The sequence below is a fragment of the Sinohyriopsis cumingii genome, chromosome 3, assembly GCF_028554795.1.
Source record: "Sinohyriopsis cumingii isolate HCF-2022 chromosome 3, ASM2855479v2, whole genome shotgun sequence".
Classification (NCBI taxonomy): Eukaryota; Metazoa; Mollusca; class Bivalvia; order Unionida; family Unionidae; genus Sinohyriopsis; species Sinohyriopsis cumingii.
In genome coordinates this window covers 85,154,476-85,181,145 of record NC_142963.1, presented here as the reverse complement: position 1 = coordinate 85,181,145, position 26,670 = coordinate 85,154,476, and the positions used below count along the sequence as shown (strand labels likewise).

General features: G+C 33.3%; 1 protein-coding gene across 7 annotated transcripts in view; it reads left to right on the top strand.

Moving 5' to 3' along the window:
- LOC149803230 (uncharacterized) overlaps positions 1-26,670 on the top strand; it is a 425,110-nt gene that overhangs the window by 210,187 nt on the left and 188,253 nt on the right. For all 7 annotated transcript variants that reach the window (XM_089952861.1, XM_089952867.1, XM_089952864.1 and 4 more), the window contains one exon: positions 16-118. The gene's annotated coding sequence lies outside the window, so the exon portion shown is untranslated. The remainder of the gene's footprint in view (positions 1-15; positions 119-26,670) is intronic.

Below are 26,670 nucleotides of genomic sequence, written 5' to 3'. Positions count from 1 at the left end.
TATTGCTACTTTCAGACTAAATTCTCTCTAGAAACAGTGTGATCCATTACAGGCTCTGGCTGAAAAGTGTTGGCCATTCCTGGCAGAAGCAACTTTCACAGCTCTACCAGTAAAAGTAGTGAGTATCCACTGAATACTTTGCATCCAAATAAACTAACATATACAATAGATACCATAATGTAAATACTCGTTTAAAAGTTGAGTCAAACTCCAAACGAGAAAGATCCCAATATGCCATAGCATAATGTGCCTGCAGATCAAAGTCTGTGTTGCTTGTTCTACTTATTACTCTTAAGAAACTGCACAGACCCAGATCCCTCAGTGCATTATGCTATGGCAGATCTGGGTCTGTTGAGTTTGCATTTGGACTCAATCTTATAAGTGAGTATATGCAGTATAGACTGCAAACTGCATAAATGCAAATTGTATAGACCATGATCTACCACTGCATATGGTTCTGGCAGGTCTGGGTCTGTGCATTTAGTTAGGAGTAATTGTATAGACCATGATCTACCACTGCATAAGGTTCTGGCAGGTCTGGGTCTGTGCATTTTGTTAGGAGTAATCAGCAGAACAAACAAAATAGCCTCTGAGCTGCCAGTACTTTGTGTGTTGGTCTTGATTTTTATGCAAGTATATAAGGAACCCAAAATTCAAACAAATATGGTTAGACCTTTGTTACGAGTACACTTCTATTTACCAGTGATCTGTCTTGCACAGTATTTTATTCAAAGCTTCTTAAAACTCACTGGCTGCAAAATATTTAGAGTTTTAATTGAGTATACAAATTACCCGTGCATAGTATGTAAAGTATTTTTTTATTTCAAGCCGATGGCACAAGATTTCGATGGCAGTATATTCTGCTTTTTACATATAGAACCTAGATTTTATGTACCGGTCTATCATACTGCTTTTTACACTGAGACCTAGATTTTATGTACCAGTCTATGATTTTATGTACCAGTCTATCATACTGCTTTTTACACTGAAAACCTAGATATTATGTACCAGTCTATCATACTGCTTTTACCGCTCCAATGGCCTAGTGGTTAGAGCATCCACCTTGGATGTGGGAGGTTGTGGGTTTGATCCCCAATCGAGTCATACCAAAGACTTACAAAAATGGTACTAATAGCTGTCTTGCTTGGCGCTCAGCATTAAGAGGTTAGTGTTAGGACTGGTCAGCCTGGTGTCAGAATAATGTGACTGGGTGGGACATCATGCTACATGTCTGCTGCAAGATGCCCCAGTGCTAGGCATCACTGTAAACTGCCACACTGCAGACATCGTAGCGATATGACTGAAAAATTGTTAAAGCTACGTTTTAAAATCCAAATCACACACACACACACATCATACTGCTTTTTAAACTGAAAACCTATATAGTATGTACCAGTCTATCATACTGCTTTTTACAATGAAAACATAGATTTTATGTACCAGTCTATCATACTGCTTTTTGCACTGAGAACATAGATATTATGTACCAGTCTATAGTACTGCTTTTTGCACTAAGAACCTAGATTTTATGTACCAGACTATCATACTGCTTTTTATACTGAAAACCTAGATAGTATGTACCAGTCTATCATACTGCATTTTACACTGATAACATAGATTTTATGTACCAGTCTGTCATGATAGTGCTTTTGTGCTTTTGTCCATGCATCCATGTAAGTCAGATTTATTTTTAAAATTTCTTCAATATTTTACAAGAAACAAGTCATTTGAGACTGTTAAAAGATGAACAGTGCTAATGATGATGAGGAGAAACTAAAGCATCAGATGTTAATGAGGAAAACTAATGTTTATTGCTATTGTTTTGACCAAAAATATTGTAGAAATTCAAGATTCAGGAATCAGGAATTAACACACCATTTGTTCTTAGTGAATCTTACTATGTATAGGGTATTTGGAGGCTCATATTAAGGCACAGCATAATTGTATAGAAGGTTGTTACCAGTATTAATGTATAAAAGATTGTTACCAGTATGATAGTATAAAAGGTTGTTACCAGTATTAATGTATAAAAGATTGTTACCAGTATGATGGTATAAAAGGTTGTTACCACAATTATTATATAAAAGATTGTTACCAGTATGACTGTATAGAAGGTTGTTACCAGTATTATTGTACAGTATGGAAGGTTGTTACCAGTATGATTGTATAAAAGGTTGTTACCAGTATGATTGTATAGAAGGTTGTTACCAGTATTATTGTACAGAAGGTTGTTACCAGTATTATTGTACAGTATGGAAGGTTGTGACCAGTATGACTGTATAGAAGGTTGTTACCAGTATGACTATATATAAGGTTGTTACCAGTATTAATGTATAAAAGATTGTTACCAGTATAATAGTATAAAAGGTTGTTACCAGTATGGTTGTATAGAAGGTTGTTACCAGTATTATTGTACAGAAGGTTGTTACCAGTATTATTGTACAGTATGGAAGGTTGTGACCAGTATGACTGTATAGAAGGTTGTTACCAGTATGACTATATATAAGGTTGTTACCAGTATTAATGTATAAAAGATTGTTACCAGTATAATAGTATAAAAGGTTGTTACCAGTATGGTTGTATAGAAGGTTGTTACCAGTATGATTGTATAGAAGGTTGTTACCAGTATGACTATATAGAAGGTTGTTACCAGTATGATAGTATAAAAGGTTGTTACCAGCATGATTGTATAGAAGGTTGTTACCAGTATGATTCTACAGTATGGAAGGTTGTTACCAGTATGATAGTATAAAAGGTTGTTACCAGTATGATTGTATAGAAGGTTGTTACCAGTATGATTCTACAGAAGGTTGTTACCAGTATGATTCTACAGTATGGAAGGTTGTTACCAGTATGATTGTATAAAAGGGTGTTACCATTATTATTGTACAGAAGGTTGTTACCAGTATTATTGTACAGTATGGAAGGTTGTGACCAGTATGATTGTATAGACTTTTGTTACCAGTATGACTGTATAGAAGGTTGTTACCAGTACGACTGTATAGAAGGTTGTTACCAGTATGATTCTACAGTATGGAAGGTTGTTGCCAGTATGATTGTATAAAAGGTTGTTACCAGTATGATTGTATAGAAGGTTGTTACCATTATTATTGTACAGTATGGAAGGTTGTGACCAGTATGATTGTATAGACTTTTGTTACCAGTATTAATGTATAGATGGTTGTTACCAGTATTAATGTATAAACGGTTGTTACCAGTATTATTGTATAAAAGATTGTTACCAGTATGATAGTATAAAAGGTTGTTACCAGAATTATTGTATAGAAGATTGTTACCACTATGATTGTATAGAAGGTTGTTACCAGTATGATTGTATAGAAGGTTGTTACCAGTATGACTATATAGAAGGTTGTTACCAGTATGATTGTACAGTATGGAAGGTTGTGACCAGTATGATTGTATAAAAGGTTGTTTCTAATAAGACTGTATAGAAGGTTGTTACCAGTGTGATTATATAGGTTGTTACCAGTATAATTATATAGGTTGTTACCAGTATGATTTTATAGGTTGTTACCAGTATGATTGCACAGTATGGGTTGTTACCAGGATGATTGTATAGGTTGTTACCAGTATGATTTTATAGGTTCTTGCCAGTATGATTGTATAGGTTATTACCAGTATGATTATAAAGAAGGTTGTTACCAGTATAATTGTATAGAAGGTTGTTACCAGTATGATTGTATAGGTTGTTACCAGTATGATTGTATCGAAGGTTGTTACCAGTATGATTGTATGAAAGGTTATTTCGAATATGATTGTATAAAAGGTTGTTACAAGTATGATTGTATAGGTTGTTGCCAGTATGACTGTAAAGAAGGTTGTTGCCAGTATAATTGTATAGGTGATTGCCAGTATGATTGTATAGAAGGTTGTTACCAGTATGATTGTATAGAAGATTGTTACCAGTATGATTGTATAGGTTGTTGCTAGTATGATTGTTTAGAAGGTTGGTACAAGTATGATTGTATAGAAGGCTGTTACCAGTATGATTGTATAAGTTATTGCCAGTATGATTGTATAGAAGGTTGTTACCAGTATGATTGTATAGGTTGTTGCCAGTATGATTGTATAGGTTGTTGCCAGTATGATTGTATTGGTTGTTGCCAGTATGATTGTATAGAAGGTTGTTACCAGTATGATTGTAATGAAGGTTGTTACCAGTATGATTGTATGTTGCCAGTATGATTGTATAGAAGGTTGTTGCCAGAATGATTGTATAGAAGGTTGTTACCAGTATGATTGTATAGAAGGTTGTTGCCAGTATTATTGTACAGAAGGTTGTTACCAGTATGATTATATCGGTTGTTGCCAGTATGAATGTATAGAAGGTTGTTACCAGTATGATTGTACAGAAGGTTGTTACCAGTATGATTGTATCGGTTGTTGCCAGTATGATTGTATAGAAGGTTGTTACCAGTATGATTGTGTGGAAGGTTGTTATCAGTATTATATTCAAAGTTTATTACCAGTATTATTGTATAGAGGTGGTGACCAGTATTATTGAATAGAAGGTTGTTACTAATATGAACGTATAGAAGGTTGTTACCAATATGATTACATAGATGGTTTGTACAGTGTTTTGGCTACTTAGAGGTTGAAAGGAAGACAGTATAACTGTGTCAAACATTTTTATTTTTACAGATATCTGAGAAAGTTTTTAGATTTTTTGTAAACTTTATAAGATATTTTGAATAATGTTAATACATTTATAATATATCTTTTAAAAGCATCAAAATGTCTCATAAATCTTATGCCTTAGTAAATAAATATGATATCTTCATTGAATTTGTTTTATCAGATATCTTATCCAGAAACTTCAAAAAGTTCAAAACACAGCTGCTCGGATCATACTTAAAGTACCACGATCAGAGCACACCTCCCTGCTGCGCTGTACCCTACACTGGCTATCCATTCGATCCAGAATCAAACACAAAATTTGTTCTCTGTGCTACGTTTCACTGTCGGACTCTAGTCCAATATACCTATCCGACCTCACCCATGTGTATACACCAGCAAGATACTTACGCTCCTCTTCTGACAAATGTATACTCATTATTCCCACTATGAAAACAAAGTCATATGGACAGCATTCTTTTGCATACCAGGGCCCAGCAACGTGGAATGAATTGCCCACTGAACATAGACACAAAGACACAGTGATCACATTCAAGAGGGCTCTCAAAACTCACTTATTTCGACTGCAAGAACAAACTTAAAGACCTAATAATGTTTCCTACCTTAAATATTCTCAGCATGTTTTTTTTTATGTTTTCTAATTTCATGGTGTTTGTTTTTGTAATCATATCATTATATGTTTTTTATGTTATAGGTGTTGTCTAATGTTGTAAAGCACTTAGAGCTTCTAAAGATTAGGTGCTATACAAAGTCCTCATTATTATTATTATTATTATTATGGATTTTTAAGATATAAAGTGTTCAACATAGTTTCTAAAATATCTTATATATAATATATCCTATATATTTATAACAAAACTATTATACCTCCCTGGGAGAAAAAAATCTTACTAGAAAATATGTCAAGGTTTATGTCATCAGACAAGTAAATAAAGTTACATTATAATAGCAAGTAATGGAATAAAAAAAATTAAAACTTACAAATAAACTATTTAATTAAATCAAATATAAATTAAATGAAATATACTTTACAGTATGGTACGATTAATTTAGCCTGATTATAATTCATTTAGTCTGAGTAAGATTCATTTAGTCTGAGTAAGATTTATTTTTAGTCTGAGTAAGATTCTTTTAGTCTGAGTAAGATTCATTTAGTCTAAGTAAGATTCATTTAGTCTGAGTAAGATTCTTTTAGTCTGAGTAAGATTCATTTAGTCTGAGTAAGATTCTTTGAGTCTGAGTAAGATTCATTTAGTCTGAGTAAGATTCTTTTAGTCTGAGTAAGATTCATTTAGACTGAGTAAAATTCATTTAGTTTGAGTATGGTAAGATTCATTTCTGAGTTCTCTAGCATTGAAATATCTGCATGTGTTTTCAATCTCATTGCGAAAAAGAGAGATTCACACTTTTCTATACTTCCAACAGTCATTTTAATAAACAGTATGGAGTTATTATTTTTTTTTATTAGCTTTAGAATTAATGCAAAAGTATACAAGATATCTTACAAAGTTTATAGCATATCTGGTAAAGTTAATAAGTTACAAGAAATTTAATTGAGATTATTTTAGTTTGTATGATACCATATGTGTTACCTTATCAAACTTATAAGATCTCTAAATTGAAATTATTCATCATATATTTAATTTATTTAACAAGATATTATAAACTTTATGAAATATCATTTTAAATTAAAAAAGTATATCAAATGAATGTTATATCTTACAAATAGCATTCCTCTTTGTGCCATTGACCCTTATTTATCATCTTTAGCACAAAAAAGTTCCCTCAATGGTGCCTGTCAAGTGCAGAAAAAAGACATAAGAAAATATAGATAAAAGATTGTTACGGTTGATTTTAGACTGACTGAATCAAGTGCACCACAAGATAGCTTACTGATTAGAGTGCCAAAGGAGTCTAAGACATTCAGTTTCATTGACTGATGGAGATATCTTACTGATTTGGATTGGGCACCAATCCCGAGCACAAGATGAATGGTCTTTGATAGAAAAATGTTAAGAAGATGACACTTTGAACAAAAGACTGCTAGATTTATTTCCAATTTATTATACAGGGAGGAAAATATGTTGACTGAAATATGTAAAAATATGTTCTAGATGGAAATGGTGTTTTGAGTATTTGAAATTCAAATCCTGGTATGCCAGAGGGGAGGCTGTTAATGCTAACACTAGCTCAGGTCAGGGATCAAATCATGTCTGTAATAATTATTCCAATTTCTAGCAATATATACTTAGAATCATTCATAACTGAGTCAGATTATTGCAATGTCTTCATTTGGACACAATTACTTTTTTTTGTGGACAAGAAAACTGTTACAGAAGTAAGATAAACATAGATAGTCTGACTTGACAATGATCCAACAATGATCCAAAGGATATAATGCTGGAAAGTAAATATTTAATGCAGAAATTAATAAATTCACAATGCAAATGCCAATAATAAGTATACATGTACATGTTTGAATTTTCATGAATGAACAAGAGACCAGTAAGGATATTTTTGACTCCACTATTTTTAGCTCTGCTGGTCATGGACCAGAAGAGTTTATGGGATGGCATGTTGTCTGTCTGTCTGTCTGTCTATCTGTCTGTTAGCACAAGTCTGTTATCCTTAGTAGTCCTAAACTACGTGCAGGATTGCCATGGAGCTTCACACACACACATGCATGTACACACACACACCCACACACCACCATCCCACACATACACACGGACATCCAATATGACCACACCAGAGGTTTTTTCCCTTGAATGGATGATCGTTATGAAAAGATATTTTTTTCCCCTGAATGGATGATCATTATGAGAAGAGATTTTTTCCCTTGAATGGATGATCATTATGAAAAGAGGGTTTTTTCCCCAGAATGGATGATCGTTATGAAAAGAGTTTTTTCCCCCTGAATGGATGATCTTTATGAAAAGAGTTTTTTTCCCCTGAATGGATGATCATTATGAAAAGAGTTTTTTTTCCCCTGAATGGATGATCATTATGAAAAGAGGTTTTCACCAAAAGACTTCTTATGATGTCCTAAATGAAAATGATGCCATTTTGAAACCCAATAAGTGCACCATGGCAGCTAATTTGAAAATCTTGTTATTGCTGAAGAATATCAGAGATGGTTTCAACACTCAACATTTACCATAAAAGGAAGAAACGGTTTCACTCATTAGAACATCGATCCCATCAAAGGACTCTTGTCCTAAATGATTCCACTTTTTGATATGGCAAGGGTAATTTGGCATCACATTCTCTATTTCTGGAATGAACACTGTACAGTATAAATGATAAAATATATTTAATCAAGTTGACTAGATACCTTATCTTATAGACTGTATAAGGTATCTTATAACTTGTATAAGACATCTCATAAACTTTATAATAGATCATATAAATTTTATTAGATATCTTATTAACATAATTAATTGATATATCTGATAAACTCTTTTACAAAATCCTGTGAAATTTTATAAGATATGTGTGAAATTTTCAGAGACATCTCATTAATTTTGTAAGATCTCGTAAAATTTACAAGACCTCTGATAATGTGCATTATATGTATTATAAAATATGTAATATATCTCATATATGAACAAAATATGGAAGATATATTAAGTTCATGAAATATTGTATCTAATTTTGATATTTTAATGTGTTTAATTTTCTAGCTTTTGGAATAAACAGTAATTTGGCTTGTCATAACTAACTGTCAGGTTATTTGGCTTTTTCAGTTTAAGATTTTGGTTAAGTAAGTAATAACACAAAAGAGGATGTTGATTACCATATATCCTCACATATAAGCCCATTTGCATATAAGCCACCACCCCCCCACTGAACAAGTATAAACACTAAAAAGTGCATGACCTGCGTATAAGCAGACCTACAACTTTGAGTCAAGATGCACAAGGTAAGTTCGAAATGCAGTTATTTAGGCAAAGTTATATTTTTTAAAAATTACATGTTTACTTATCTCGATGTTGGCGTGTATGATTATTAAAAAGAAATGTCATAAACTTGTTTGAAAAGCAATTTATTTAATTTTCTGTTTTCCTATTGTTTCTGCCTAATTTAGATTTGTGTATAATTTAATCAAACAATGACAAGAATTTAGCATTCGTGAGTTGCTGTAACACAACCTCTCCCTTTTGACTTGATTATTGTTTGTTTATGCATTACTGCATTGGACATTTTCTATCAGTGCACTGGTAATTACTTTTTTACTTTGCTTTGAAATTGTAAATACCTAACGCATTAAATGTAATCCCAGTATGACAACACAACAAACCAACAATACAGTTCAATGCTAATACTGTGAAAGCTGAATTGTAGTTTGCTTTGATGTAAGCGACCTTACACCATACCGGGAGGAAAAAAACTCCAGATTTTTGGGGTTGCTCCACGCCTACCTCCCAATTTCATAATATTTTCCGACTTTTGCAGAGAACTCCTGATTGTTACATTATGTCTTCAATTTTAATTTCTTCTGAGCAAGAAAAGTCCTACATGTTCTGTTGTATCACCTGTGAATTATTATTGTGATGAAATAATTACTATAATGAATTTGCTTCTTCTCTAAATAGAATGTTAAGTTTAAACATTATTCACATAAATTAATGATTTATTTACCTCTACAATAATGCAAAAATAAAAAATAAACCAGAATAAAAATAATAAAACACAACAATAAAATCATCCACAATTAATTTCAGTCCCAAGAATGATCACTATGAATGCTGTAACTCCATCTGCTATAGCGCCATTCTCACGAAAGAAACTTACATGAGTGCACACCTGGCATTTTTATACTGTATATACCAAAGTTAATTACCATCGTTAAATTAAAAGAAGGAATGAAAATACATACCATGCAGCAAATGTGTCATCAAAAAGCTAATTCATAATACATGTTTTATAATAAACAATACTAAATGCTTTATGAGTTGACAATAAGGGAATATGGTCGGATATACAAAGAGGCAAAAATAGTTGCCACATGTACGGTACGATGATGCTGGCTATTTTGGTACTTTGAGTTCAAGAAAACTGGGAATCCTTTATTTGCCAATCAATTGCTGGTACTTGCATAACAAACAATAGTGTAGAACATGGTTTCTTTGAATTACAGCGGAGGGACAATTGTTTTCACAAAACAGTTGCATGGATAAGGATTAACTTTTAATTAGTCACACTGGCTTTCTTGCTTGTTTATTTAAGACTAATCTTTAGTTATTGTGCAGTTTGACCACAGCTGACCAGAATCTGAAAATAGGGCATGCCCTGGGGAAAAATAGGGCATATCACAGGGAGAAATGGTGAGTCTTTTTTTGCAAATTTCACGCATATTGGACCAGGAAATTCTATCAATATTTAGTGAAAATAAAGCTTTAAAAACACCACAAAAAACTTCCCAATTTTAGGTCCCAGTCTCTATTTTTATATTCAGTCTCCTTACTTGGCTTTTGAAAAGTTCATAGGTATGCCTTTGACCCCGTTTTACAAAACTGTGGTAATCGTGCTAATATTATGGAATAAAAGGCAATTTACACATCAATGTACTTGTATAGTTACCAGTCAGAATTCCCTCTTATCACAAGCCAGTTTCAGGGTTTTAATGATTTACTGGCCTGTACTTTTGTTGCATAACGAAAAGAAATTTGCCAATTATCAACATAGGAGACACCGAAACATCAAGCTTTCCATTGTGTGGAAAGTTATGATGTTTATTCAGCTAAAACACAAAACTAAAATTGATTGATTTTGATCTTAGTTGATCGATAATGAGAATTGTAGCCTTTATTATTACCACTCTTCGTGAACATGTAAATTATGCTGGTTATGTGCTTTGTACAATTAAACATGCATACCTTTTTAAAAATATTACCTCAATTTGTAGGATCACTTATATCATTGAATGAGTAACTCATGAGCATGTGATTCAGTGGAAATGAAATAGCTATTAAGGACTATCTGAAATGTTATCTGGAAGAATGCAATAATATGTTTGGGAATAAGTAAGGATTTAAGTGATGCTGTGCACGCTTTGCACTGTGTAAGTACCGTACATTATAATTCAGCATGGTCTCCCTGGTAAACTCAACCGGGCCACGAATTATGAAGTCTGTATTTACTTTTATTTAACTTCATGTTGGAGAAATCAGAAACAAACTTTGCACTAGCAAAACATTAATAAAATCATAGTACTGTGTAACAGTTTAATAATTGTTGAGTCACTCTTGAGTTACTCTTTTTTACATGCCTATGTCTTAGGACACAGATAAAATTATTGTTTTGTGTCCCAAGATTTTCAGCCATTACATTAGTCAACAAAAATACATATAAACTGTCAAGTTTAGACATTGGCCCGTGGATAAGCCAACCACTATCTTCCAGGCCTTTATTTTTTCCTACATTATTCGTCTTATACATGAGTATATACAGTAAGCATTTACAATTTTGCAGATCACTTGCCAAGATCATGCTTGCAGGGAGATAACTCTCAACAGGCAGCATCAAGTATGATCATATTTTCACTATATATGGTATCACGGTACCAATTGTTTTTCCATATACCTCAATGCTAATGTTTTGTGAAATAAATATACTTTCTGTCCTACTTGGGCATGCATGTCACACGCTGTCATATAGAACAATGCTAGATTGTCAATTTGACAATGACATAACCAGGTACTCCATTGCATTTAAGAGAGATAACTCTACTGGAACTAGACAGGGGTAAGAGTTATCTAGTCACAACAAGCACATTTTCAGGCATGTGTACCATATTTTAAAAAAATCATAAAAAATACAAAATATGATCTAGATAGAAATTAACACAAACTCACATGTTGCCAAGAGGCTCAACTTTTTTTTAAGCCAAACAGAAAGTACAAGTCTTACATAATGCACCAATCACAGCTAGTTTTGTTCTTTAATTCTGAATACAATGTTCCATACACCTTAAGCTCCGCCCACCTGGACTTGCGCAATTGGTACCGTTATACCTATAGCAAACCTTAATTTTTCCAATAATCTGTGAAATAGTTCGGGACTGTATAAGTAACAAATATACTTAGTCTCATTTGTGAAAAACAATTTGATGAGGTACTAACCTATGTCTTATATGAATGTGTATAGAAATGTCATTGAGCTGTTTGAACTATTGTTTTCATACTTTTGCTTCACCATCAAAATCATCTTTTGAAATAAAATGAATTCTTTCAACTATGAGTTGTATCTTATTCATATCAGCAATTATTGAACTTCACATAGGTGATATGGGATAAATCACATTATATCATATTATGTAATAACTAGGTCAAAGGTCAATGTACCAAATAGTATGCACCTGTCCTACTTCAAAATGTACAATTCACCTAAAAGAAAGGAATTTATATTTGTTTGGTAGGTGCAGAACTTAACATCAGAGACAGGTGGACATGACCCAATCTTATTATAAAGTATAAGCTTTGACCACTTTACACTATCTACAAATACAAGAGGTTACTAACCACCAGTCCTCACACAAAGGTCCACCTACCCATCCTCTTTGTAACACAAATAGTAAGCTTTCCTCCTTTGTAATGTGAATAAAATTGTTTCAATAAGCCAGTCAGTCACCAAATATAGTAAATCGCAGCTTCTAAGTGGTTATGTTTGGATTGGGAGGTGAAATTAGGGGAATAAAATACAGAAAAATGCCAAATATAAACACTAAGTATAGCACATCAAATGGAGTTAAAAACAGGAGGAAAGTGTTTATCTAAAAGGGAGAGGTAGCTTATGATAAAGGAATTAAAGGTGGCAAAATCAGCAATGCGAAAAATGAGAAGTGAAAGTTTGATGACCTTACCTTGGACAAATATATGGGGCAGGGCCCAACAGGTCCAAGGACAGCCCAAAGGCAACTGTGCTATAACATCCCTTACAGGACCCAAATTTCAAGTGAAGTTGTGTTCATTTCCATCTAATATAAAAGGGTGAATAATTTAGATAATATAGATACATATAAAGTATATTTCTTCTACATAAGAATTTAATAATAATTGGCATAAGATAGAGAGAAACTTATCTCAGAGCCAAGCAGAACATACCTTATCAGTTTTTAAACTTGTAAACTTTACTGTGAGAAATTATCAAATTGCTTCTACTTACATTTGCATCAAGATTGAGGGCTAATATAATACTTCACAAATCTTCTCTTTATTTTCATAATCAGTCACTGAAAATGTGAGATTTTATTTCCTTGAAATGTTATGACTGGTGTAAGGGAGATAACTGAATGATACACATAAGGTGTGGTAACCTTGAATACATTATCCATGTAATATAGATGAGTTCATCAACAACCTGTATTAACTTCATTGCAATTAAATTATCTCAAAATACATTACTGACAAAGTGAGAACCTAACATTTAGACTCCTATGTTTAGTGGAGACCTCAAGAGTCATGTAATTTTAATTTCTAAGATGACGCAGCTCTTTCATATCACATAGTTCATATTTTCTACAATGCCGGCATGTAGAGTGCAGCCTTCCATAACCATGCAGATATCATCTCATGCCAATTTGGATTCTTGCGATGGGATGCAAAGTTTCAAGAACAGTGTGGATTTGAATGGAATGAATACGCACTGTGTGACTAAAATGGTTATCATTCTGTAATGTTGGACCAAACATGGAAATTCCACAGGAGCAGCTTGACAGAAAGAAATAGGATTAATTGAAAGTCAATAGTAGATTATAATTGGGCTTATACAAGTGCCAATGGGAAATGCCGACTTAAGGAAACTGTTCTTGTTTGTTGGTATTCACTGCTACTTCAACAAAAGGGAATGCAAGAGAACTGAACTAACTACATGAACAATTTCAAAGCAGGAGAGTGTAAAAAAAAAAAAGGGACAATTAGAGCAGGACAATTCAAATCAAAATGGGAAGGAATACCAAATCCTTAATAAATTACCTAAAAATTACTCATGCCAGAACATCCCACATGGTACAAGTGATCTATCTACAAGTGTACTTAGAATGTTCTCTATCCTGGTTTATGGCATGCCTTACAAGAACAAGATAGTTGTTTTTGTACACATGATTTTTCATCTTTTGCAGGTACAATAGCCAATATTTGGCCAAAATCAACTATATTATGTTTACATAACTTATTTTGTTGCATGCATTCCAATCTAGGAGGTAACAGCACATACATAAAGGCATCAGGTAACACAAGTCTATATCTATCATAGCTATAGTTATCAAAAGTCCCCATCCAAAGCCATCTTGTGCTATTTTCTAAAGATTTCATACATTTTATTCTTAAAGAACTTTCAATATTTGACCAAAAGTGTTCAGCATACATTTGTTTTCCTACATCAAACTAGTATAGTTCATAAATGCCGCCCACATGTATGCGTTTCTATGGAAACACTGTGAGGCTATTCTTTCCTTTAGGTATCACGGTACCAATTGTTTTTCCATATACCTCAATGCTAATGTTTTGTGAAATAAATATACTTTCTGTCCTACTTGGGCATGCATGTCACACGCTGTCATATAGAACAATGCTAGATTGTCAATTTGACAATGACATAACCAGGTACTCCATTGCATTTAAGAGAGATAACTCTACTGGAACTAGACAGGGGTAAGAGTTATCTAGTCACAACAAGCACATTTTCAGGCATGTGTACCATATTTTAAAAAAATCATAAAAAATACAAAATATGATCTAGATAGAAATTAACACAAACTCACATGTTGCCAAGAGGCTCAACTTTTTTTTAAGCCAAACAGAAAGTACAAGTCTTACATAATGCACCAATCACAGCTAGTTTTGTTCTTTAATTCTGAATACAATGTTCCATACACCTTAAGCTCCGCCCACCTGGACTTGCGCAATTGGTACCGTTATACCATATAAAAAAAATGTATCACAAAGAATGACAGCAATTGATAAACATCGAGCCTGCTCTCATATACTTGATGAAGTTAGTTGCATTGTATTTTCTAGAATGAACCTAAATGTTGGTAAACAAAAATTTTAGCCAATAATCTTATGATGTGCTCTATTTACATACATGTGTAAGTGCCTGACTTCCAGTCTGCATGAATAAGTACTGGGATAAGTGAGGTGTACATGTCTGGCTTATATATTCTCAAGATCACAAGGGTTAACGTGCATGCTTAGCTTTTCATGTCAAAATTAAGATAATGTAGTCAGAGCATGAGCCTGTTGGTTAAGCTAATGTAGTTTTAAGTAAGAAAACAGAACTGTTTCATGATTCAGTCTCCCCCTCCCCTGCCATAAAGTATGCTTGGCATTCTGCATTCCTTCTAATAACATAGTATGGTCATAGATTGAGTGTTTGGAATGAATTTAGTCTTGATAATGCACCTGTCTCATTATAAGACAACCTGTTTAATAATGTGTTACATTTTTTGGACTGATCCCTGTAACAGCAGTATAATGTAATCAGTGTATTAGATGATATTATATTTTGACAGTCATTTAAATTGAGGTCAGATAATGTTGAGCTGGTTGTAGATTCTGAGTAGAGTTCCAATTTTGTGTTCAAAACATTCTGTATGCAAGTTTTTGACCTAATTAATTATTTGAGTAGTACTGTCTGTAGTTGCTTAGAAGTTAGGTCCAACAGCAAACTGCACAGACCCAGATCTGTTATCTCATAATGCACCAACAGATATGGGTCTGTATTGTTTGTTTGGAGTATTCATTAAAACATTTGCATAGACCATTATTTGCTAGTGCATTTTATCATGGCATGTTATGGTCTATGTTATTTGCAATCACTTTTAAGCAAGTGTAGATGATAGTTTCAAGTGTTGGCTATGAAGATAAATAAATGTGATGCAGAGCTTGTACCTGGTAGTAAACAGGTAATGATTGATGGGGTGAAAGGCTTTAATATTTTATTTTTGGAACTCTTCAAGCATCTGTTTTTGTTTTAGTATAATCCTTTGGGAACAAAATAGTTTGGGAATGAATCAACTGACCTTATAAACTAGATTTCATATAGTTTCTGGCATCTACACCAAATGACCTCAGGAATCCATCAGTAATCCACATTCTTCCATTTTGTTTGATAGTAACAAAACAATTATCATCCACTAATAAACAGATGGGTTGGTAATGTGTGAGCAGAACATACCATAACTCAGGGATTCCCCAGATTCACCTCAAATACCTTAACTCAGGGATTCCCCAGATTCACCTCAAATACCTTAACTCAGGGATTCCCCAGATTCACCTCAAATACCTTAACTCAGGGATTCCCCAGATTCACCTCAAATACCTTAACTCAGGGATTCCCCAGATTCACATCAAGTGTCACAAACAATATCTGATTTGGCTATTATACATTTTAATCTCAAATTATTTCTCTACATTTGCAATTAATTTTTTTGTGCCTGAAATCTGAGGCCATTTTCCAGCTAGATTCTTCTGAAAACTTCACATTTGTCTTGCATTACACAGTGTAAATGTATATAGAACACATAGATTTTAAAAACAAATTATTGTACTTAAATTTGTCAAAACATAATTTTTTAGAATTTATTATTATTGTTATTAATATCATTATTATTATTATTATTATTATTATTATTACAGATTCTGTTTTATTCAAACCCAGGTTACTTGACTACACATGCTTTTTATCCACTTCCTATTTAACTACATGTACAAAAATCAGTCAGTAAGGTAGCCTTTGAGTAATTTTTAACTATAATTCTTTTTGAGATAGTTCTTTTCTTATTGAGATTATCTCGTTTAGTCCAAGAAACAGCCAGATAAAATTTAAAATGTTTAGTTCAACTTCTGAAAATTTTCACAACCTGAACAATTTTGACCATTTTTAATCCCAAAGTAATTAGATCTTCCTATGCCCTTGACATTCCACTTTTGAAGATTTTACCAATTGTTTGTTATGATGAAAGGCTATTATTGATGGATGACTACTATAGTACACTTGGCATGAGCTTATGGTGGTAATTTTATTTTATTTTTTAAACACTACAATTCAAGTTTGATAACGAACTTTGCAAACCTTCAGTTTTGGTATATACCAGTATACTAGCCACTCTAGGAGACCATATCCATAACTAAAATTAATTCCAGTGTGCAAAGTAATTTATACAAAGATTTTTTTATAGATTCTGGCATGAAATTGGAGACCCATTGGGAGATTAGTTTCTGACAGCAGTGTTCTCCCAGTATGTAGTATGACCAGTATCATATCATATCATGAATATTGTAGGGGGAACACCTGCTAGCTTATCTGTTCATCCAGCATGGATGTGATCCATCATTAATGTTTTTCTTGGAGATCATTGGAAAAATTATTGTGCTACTTCCAAGGCTAGCTTTTCAGTTGTTTTCTTGTTACTGTATATACTTATGTATAAGTTGAATAATTTAGTAAAAAATAAAAACCTGGAAGAAAGGGGGATCAGCTTATACATGGGCCAAGGTCTAAACTTGAACACAGTTTATTTGTTGACTACCATAATGACTGTAAGTCTTGGGACATAAATAATTATTTTTTTCATGTCCCAAGATTTATATGTATGTACAAAAGTACAACATTTTCGGTGTCCCAACACTTGTAGACACAAAAAATATCAAGACAAAATTTGCAAGATCGACACAGATCAGACAGCAGTGACCAGCTCTAATAACTGTGTCAATAAACTGTTATAAACTGCTTTGATTGTTTTTGTTATTATTTTGCATGTGCATAGTTTCAAATCTCTCCAACATGAAATTAAATAAGAGTAAATAAAGTCTGCATAATTCAGTGGCTGGTTCAAGTTTAAGTGGGAGACCATCTTGTACTATAGTGTACAGAACACACCATGCAAATCATTCTTAGCATCACTTAAATCTTCATTTATTCCCCAAAATATTACATGGAGAGTTTGCTTTATTCATTGTTTCTTCTACCAAATCATATTCTTCCAGATGACAGTTCAGCTAGATATGCATATATTTTTCATTTATGTTGATTGATGTGCACATGAGTTACTATTTTTCAATGATATAAGTGGTCCTACAAATTGAGGCAATTATATGTTTATGAAATGGTACACATTTAAATGTACTAGTCACATAACCAGCACATATTCACATAATTGTTACATGTTCATGAGAGAATGATTGTAATAAAGGCTAAAATTCTGAATATAGATGGATTATAATCATCATCAATCTATTTTAGTTTTGTGTTTTGGCTGAACAAATTCATAATTTTCCACACAATGGAAAGCTGTTTCTTTCAGCATCTCCTTTGTTTATTTTTGGTGGAATTGTCTTTTGCTTTCTGACAGCAATCCAGGCCAGTTAATCATCAAAACACTGAAATAGGCTTGGGTTAAAAAGGAATTTTGTAATGGCAGCTATATCAGTTATCTTTTGTAATTGCCTATTACTCCACAATATTAGCACGATTACCATAGCTCTGTAAACAGTGTTTAAAGCTGCTTACATCAAAGCAAACTATGACTCAGTTTTTACAGTTTTACAATAATTTTCAAAGCATTATTTCTGAAACTTCCTTATTGTATATTTGGTGATATTATTTAAGTTGAATTCAGTGATGCCTATGATTCAGATTCAAGGGATGTACTTTATTCAGCGCAAGTTTTAACCTTCATTGCACATGCAGTGGCACCATTATGTAAATATGCTCACTAGCATAAATACAGCATTTAACCAAACAGTATTGTTGTTTGTTGTTGTCATTGCTGGTATTACATTTTAATAAGTTAGGTATTTACACTTTCAAGGCAAAATAAAAATGTAATTACTGGTACATTAATACAAAATTCCAGTGCAATAATGCATAAACAAACAATAATTAACTAAAGTCAAAATGGAGAGGTTATTGTTACAGCAACCTGCCAATGCTTAATTCTTGTCACCATCCAATCAAATTATACACAAATATGAATTACTTGTCACCATCCAATAAAATTATACACAAATATGAATTAGGCAGAAGCAATAAGAAAACAGAAAAGTACATAAATTTTCTGAACTTTAAAGCAAATTTCATTAATGTATACATTTCTATGTAATAATTATACATGCCAACACAGAGAGGTATAAGCATAATTTTTGCTAATATCAGTCTGTGGAAATAAATGCATTTAGAACTTACTGCCTGCATCTTGTGGTGTTTTCTCAGACTTGTTCGGTTGGCATATGCATGGGTCATGCACTTTTTAATGTTTTTGCCCATTCAGTTGGAGGGTGTTTTGGCTTATACACAGACAGGTTTATATGCAAGTATATGAGGTGATAGGATATCTAGCTTATATGTTATGCTTATTACTATTCAAAATACTAATAAACATAATTATCATTGAAAAATACTTGCACTGGATTATTTACTGTCAACTATAATTGCTTTCTGTTGTCCTTTCAAGCATTTGCTGTTGATGAGACTGGAAGAAAAAGGAACCTGTATCTGTATTTGCCTTTATTTAGAGGATGATTTGCCATTTAATAATAATATTGGTAGCAGTAGAAGTAATAATATTACTATACTAGTAATTATTAGTATACTAGTAATGTTAGTAGCAGTAGAAGTAATAATATTACTATACTAGTAATTATTAGTATCCTAGTAATTTTAGTAGCAGTAGTAGTAGTAGTAATAATATTACTATACTAGTAATTATTAGTATACTAGTAATTTTAGTAGCAGTAGTAGTAATAATATTACTATACTAGTAATTATTAGTATACTAGTAATTTTATTAGCAGTAGTAGTGGTAGTAATAGTATTCATTTATTGTAAGAGGGTTACTCAGTTATAAAGAACTAATCTACACAGAGTCCCTCCATTGTTTAGTATTTACAAAAAATATATCTATATAAATGTCATGTTCACATCTAAACACTGCACAGACTTACACAATATACACATTTCACCTGTGTCTACACACACTCCCAAAATGATAATATGACAAGATACAAGGATAAGATATTCATGTGTATATGCCGATGATGCCTTTTTCATAGTGTATTTTTCTGCATGGGTATTAATATTAATTCACATAAACATGAGACTTGGGTAAGTCGAATACACATGAATATGAGGTTTACTGTAAGTACTGTATATCATAATATTTACCATGTTATGAATAGTAGCAGTACCAAATTTAGTTACGAAAGAAAAGAAGTCAGAGAAATTTTATTTTATGGATTTAAAATCAAGCCACTAATTGTTGTCTAAATAAGTGTTACCTGATGTTTTAAAAAATAATGGTCTTTTTTTTACCTCCAAACACTTAGGACCAAAACAATGACTTCCCAGCAAAAATCTATGAAAACTTGTGGCTTGGTTTTTTTTTGGATATTGGGTGTTCATGGGGCAAGAGTAATACTGTTTCTATTGCCCCACAACAGGAGACAGCTTGAATTTTGTTAGCAAGATTATGGGACAAAAACATTAGTGTAGACAAATGAAAGTTTACCAGCATATTTGTATAGATATCTACCAGTAGATTTTAAGGCCATCACAGCAAGTTTTCATTTTTTTTTCTCTTCACACATTTTTGAATTTTTGGAACAACCACATTTGCATGATTATGCTAAAATTAAGAAAAAAAAGCCCAGAAAAAAAACCCAGTGTAGTTAAATGAAATCTAATATGCTTATTTGGATTCATATGTTGTTGAACTGAATTTATTTGCTTAGTACTTCTTAAATATAAATGTTAAAAAAAATGTCAGGTAACTCTTGGGGACAGAATCAATGTTAACATAATTGAGAAAAACCTACTTAAATTAGACAAATTAAATTTGGTAGGTATGTTTATATGCATATCTAGATGACCTGATAAGATTTTTGTCATTTTAGCAATTATTCAGATTTTCCTTTCATTTTTTCATAGACCCATATCTGTTGCTGCATAATGTACAAGCAGCTCTAGGTCCATGAAGTGTTTTATGAGTAATCATTCAAGTAGCATAGACCCCAGTCTGCAGGCACATTATGCAAAGCAGATCATGGTGTGTGTTGCGTGCAGTTAGACCTAACAGTTAAGAGGTGTATATGGTATATTTGCTTTGTAGATATGGGGCCCCAAGTGGTCGAATGGTCTAAAGTGCTCTCCGCTACGAATCACTGCCATCTCACCTCTGTCTGCATGGGTTCAAGTCTCAGATTTGGCTAATGTTGGTATGTGAGAAAGCTTGCCAGTAGCTTCTCGTGGGTCGGTGGTTCTTTCCGGGGTTTTCCCGGGTTCTTCCTCCACCATTAATACTGGCCACCAAGTATAGCCTATCGTGCGTGTGATGAAAAATGGCGTTAAACCCTACAACAACAAAAACAACAACAACTTTGTAGATACAATAAAACAAAATCTTTTTTATATTGTGTGTCAATGCCATTGAAATGTGAGAGTTCTGTAGTAATCAGTTTTGCTGTCCCTCCATCCATCCATCTGTTTGTTCACACTTCTTGTAACTGCAAAAGCTGTTCAAACCTTGGACATAACTGCAGTGGTGTCACTCGGGTTGGTGTCACCCAGTGCGGTAGCTCATGGTATCTCCCCCATGGTCCTCCTTCCGTAACAGACCATACAGAATCCTTAGTAATGTCATTTTGGTGTCACCCCCTCTGATGGTGTCACCCGGTGCAGTCCGCACCCCCTGCATCCCCCTAGCGATGCCACTGCTGTGCCTGCTAGTCATGTATTTAACTATGATCGGTTATCTGCTTATGAAATCCGACTAGACCGAGCGGTGTGTGCTCTGTAAAATTTGCAATTTTTCATTTTGATGTCAATCCACTGCTGAGATATCACCCGGTGCGGTCCGCACCACCCTAGCGACGCCATTGCATAACTGGATGCTATTTGTTAGATGAATTTGTCTATTACACATGTATGTGCCTCTTAAAGGTTTCATCTTTTCAAGTCCATTTTGATGGAGTTATTGCCCTTTGTCCATCATAGCTCAAGAACCATTCAGGACACATGGTACTAATTGTATGGAAAAATGGGAACCAGCCTGGAAATGGGTGAACATAAAATAGAGTATATATGGGTTGGCTGGCCAAGATTGGTTTATAATGCAAATTATTTTGTAGGAAAAAGAATTTTTTGAGAGATTAACCGAGTTGTAACTAAAAAAAGAGACATTGTTTTCTTGGTGGAATTCTAGTCCTCTAACAGTCTTGAACTTGGAACACTCGTTACTGGAATTAGCACCTGACTCTTTGGTGCAGAATTGAAAGCACATGGTTAAAAAAAATGTATGTCCAGAAAATGCTGCAGCTTGTATCCTTTCCTCTACACAGAAGCTGACATCCAGGTTTGATCTATACTGATAAATATAGGTTTGATCATGAGCTTTCAGAAATTTGAAGTTACTCAAGTTTTAATATCTTGGTGTTTGCATAGATTTACTGTGGGAACTGAATTAGTACAGTCAGTCCAATAAGATGTATAGATGCAATTTGATGTAAATATTGTTTCTTATATCTAGATGTGCCTTTAATCAGTTTTGTTGCATCTACCTTATTTACTCTTATAAACTGAGTCCAGTTGCAAAAACATGGATCCTAATCTGCTTTATCATAATTCATCTGCAGATCATGGTCTATGTAGTTTATTCTACTTATTACTCCTAACAAACTGTACAGATCCAGATCGGCTGTTGCATTATGTGATGGCAGATATGGGTTTGTGCAGTTTGCAGCTGGACTCTTCTTATAAGCAAGTACATACAATACTCCATTTTGGACAGGGTTATGGCTCATTGACTCCATTTTGGACAGGGTTATGACTCTCATTGGCTCCATTTTTGACAGGGTTATGACTCATTGCTTGATTTCATATCATTACCTGGCATGATAGATGTGCTGATGAAACTCAGAAGGAGTTAGATTACATGCATTCCACATCATCATTTAGAGGAGTCATGGCCCAGAAATGCCCACCTTCTGGTAACTTTAATTTCCCAACACAAATTCCTCAGGTTCAGGTCTACTGAGCCATTTGTAGTGTATAAGGGCCCTATGTAGTCTACTTCAATTTTATATTGTCCTGTGTAGTTTATGGGGAGCCATTTGTAGTGTATAAGGGCCCTATGTAGTTTACTTCAATTTTATATTGTCCTGTGTAGTTTGTGGGGAGCCATTTGTAGTGTATAAGGGCCCTATGTAGTTTACTTCAAGATTATATAGTCCTGTATAGTTTATGGGGAGCCATTTGTAGTGTATAAGGGCCCTATGTAGTTTACTTCAATTCTATATAGTCCTGTGTAGTTTATGGGGAGCCATTTGTAGTGTATAAGGGCCCTATGTAGTTTACTTCAATTTTATATTGTCCTGTGTAGTTTATGGGGAGCCATTTGTAGTGTATAAGGGCCCTATGTAGTTTACTTCAAGATTATATAGTCCTGTATAGTTTATGGGGAGCCATTTGTAGTGTATAAGGGCCCTATGTAGTTTACTTCAATTCTATATAGTCCTGTGTAGTTTATGGGGAGCCATTTGTAGTGTATAAGGGCCCTATGTAGTTTACTTCAATTTTATATTGTCCTGTGTCGTTTATGGGGAGTCATTTGTAGTATATAAGGGCCCTATGTAGTTTACTTCAAGATTATATAGTCCTGTATAGTTTATGGGGAGCCATTTGTAGTGTATAAGGGCCCTATGTAGTTTACTTCAATTCTATGTAGTTCTGTGTAGTTTATGGGGAGCCATTTGTAGTATATAAGGGCCCTATGTAGTTTACTTCAAGATTATATAGTCCTGTATAGTCTATGGGGAGCCATTTGTAGTGTATAAGGGCCCTATGTAGTTTACTTCAATTCTATATAGTCCTGTGTAGTTTATGGGGAGCCATTTGTAGTGTATAAGGGCCCTATGTAGTTTACTTCAATTCTATATAGTCCTGTGTAGTTTATGGGGAGCCATTTGTAGTGTATAAGGGCCCTATGTAGTTTACTTCAATTCTATATAGTCCTGTGTAGTTTATGGGGAGCCATTTGTAGTGTATAAGGGCCCTATGTAATTTACTTCAAGTTTATAGAGCCCTGTGGGGAGTCGTTTGTAGTGTATAGGGCTCTTTGTGATGCATCCATTGCTGTAAATTCTGGTTACATTACAGTCTTGACTAGACAACTGAAAGGGTTGGTTGATAATTAGCAGTGTAAAATCAATTATGTTTGAGCATTGTGATATCATTGAAACACACATACACACTCTCTCTCTCTCTCTCTCTCTCTCTCTCTCTCTCTGTCTCTGTCTCTCTCTCTCTCTCTGTTTATCTTTAATGTTAATGAAAAATACAGAAAACTCTATCCTCAACATGAAGTAATTAACTTCATTGATTAAATTGGATTTGACAAACTATAAATGTTGAGCATATGTAAAGGCTAATGTTATGTGAAATTTGTAATCTAATAAACCAAAATTTGTTTTCTAGTTTTGATTTACCATATATATTAGATAAAGGGTACTATACATGTTATATACTCTTTTTGTGAGATATCTCTTTCTAGTCCGCCTCAGTGGAAGCTAGACAAATATTACCTTAACATTGTATGAACTTGCATCAAATTTTTTAGACTCTTTCAAGCTAATGAAAGGTCTTGAAAAAAGTTGGCTTTGTTAAGAACGTTTTTATGTAAATATTTTGATAAAAATAGTTAAATTACTGTATATACAACTATAAGTTAAATATCTCAATGCCATACTAAATTATGTTTCTGTTTCTTAATGCAAAACAATAACTAATCGTATTTAATACATCTGAATATAAGGCTAAAATTAAATTACCATCTATAACCATCAAAAAAAATTAAGGATGTCTGAAAAGTTATGATGTATGAACATTTGGGGCAAAGATGATAGTTTTGAAGTGACTAAGTATTCTGTTTTTGGTGATGTTTCAAGACTTGTCACTGATGTTTCAAGACTTGGAATGATGTTACTGGCCAAGTTGGCAAAGTTGGCTGATTTATGGGGAAATTTAGTGTTCTCTTGAAATGAAGTTATTGAAATTCTCTTAATTTTTAACACTTCAAATTACAACTTTTCATGACTGGACAGTTAAGCCATCAGTATGTAGGGTAATTTTACCAGAATGCCACCTATCTAAACCACTTGAATAACCCCATTTTTTTAAATTGTTCTAAATTATAACTCATGAAGTATTACATTTCTCGTGTTATGAAAATGGTCATGTAGTACACAGAATGGTTAACTTGTTTCAGTTATTCACATCATAATCTGTTGTGTATAAATTAGTGACACAGTCATATAGATGAATAGTATTGTTGTGTAGGAAACTGAAACAGCTGGTTTTAAACGGTTTACTGAAACAGTTCAGAACCTTTGCATAATAATAATTTAAATACAAATTTTTTGTAAATTCCTGATCCATGAGTCAGACCCAGTGGGGGTGGAAGCTTAGGTCAGATACTTCTGCACCAGACAGATAACACTATCAGAAATTACCTTTAAACCCAGGTTTCCTTACCATAGCAATGCTCCATCCAGATAGGAATAAAGGAGTGACTCCCTCCCTGCCCTCAGTGCCCTCACCTCTTCCTTAATTGCCCTTCTGGCCCCTCCCTCCTGCCCTTCAAGAATCCTTCTCTTTGCCTCTCTTAAGATCACAACATCACCTTAATTAAAGCTGCATTATTTGTAATTTATTTCACTTATTTTTCAGTTTATTTTAACCTAGTATTAATATAAAATTCTGGGAGTAATTGTTGCCAACAATTTGAATTTGAATGAAAATTTCCTGGTTCTATGTAGAAAAATAAATTCTTTGCTGTGGTTATTATACAAAATTAAAACATACATGTCAGTGAAACATACAATATGTACTACCAAAGGTATAAATAGATATATCTAGGTTACGGCAATGTTGTCAGGGATAACACATCGGACAGGAACCTATACAAATTGTTCCATCTACATAAAGAAGCGTGTTAACACCCCATTGATGATATTGAGAACATTCACTATGAAATGGAAAATATGAAAATTCAAACAGTTATCAAAAGAATCCTCCAGAATAAAAGAAGCTCACCTTGTACAACAGATTTCAAATAGTACAACTGGATTGTGTCTGCTGAAGTTATTTCATGTCAGATAACAAGGCAACACAAATAATTTGAGGTCTTTTTTAGTTAACCATTGTAGTGTTCCAGAACCAAATAAAGAGCTATTTAAAAAAAAAAGTTTTGCTTCTCATGTTTACTCATTACTCATTTGGAAGAGTATTTCAAACGGAAATAAAAGTTCACGAGTTAATTTTTTTCAGTATTATGGTTCAAAGTTACGACATACTGATTAGTAGTGACTTGTACCCCCATTACATAGCAACACTTCCATCTTCAGTGCTGCTGTCTCTCAAACTGGTATCAATAATGTTGTAAATAACTCAATATTAGTGTGGTCTTGTATATACTTCTCAAAATATTGTGGTCACATGCATATCTAATGAGTATGATTTTGTTTTTCTTATCATCACATAAAAAGACTAAATGAATTCTTGCTTTATATTTTAATATTAAATATATTTACAACTTTGCCCCGAAAAAATGCATGAGAGAAAGAGAGATTCATGAAATAAGTTGCATTCATATAAATATGTAATTAATAGAGGGTCACAGGATTATTTCCTCACAAAAAACAACTAGTTATATCACCCTCTATAAATAAAACTTATTATTATTATTATTATCATTATTATTATTATTATTATTATTGTACTTTTATCTGTTTCTACTTACAAAAGTTTAAAAATCTTAAGTTAACTCCACTGGCATCAAGCCAATTTTTATGACTTTGTTTTGAAAAGTTTGCCTGCCTTTAACTTTTGCTAAAAGTGACTGCCTTTTCATTACAATATTATTTCATTTTTAATCTGTTCATATTAAAGTGTGTTTGGTTTGGTTTTTTGATATTTTGTGGCACAGCAATACAAGTATGTAATTTGGTGTGAAAGCAGTTG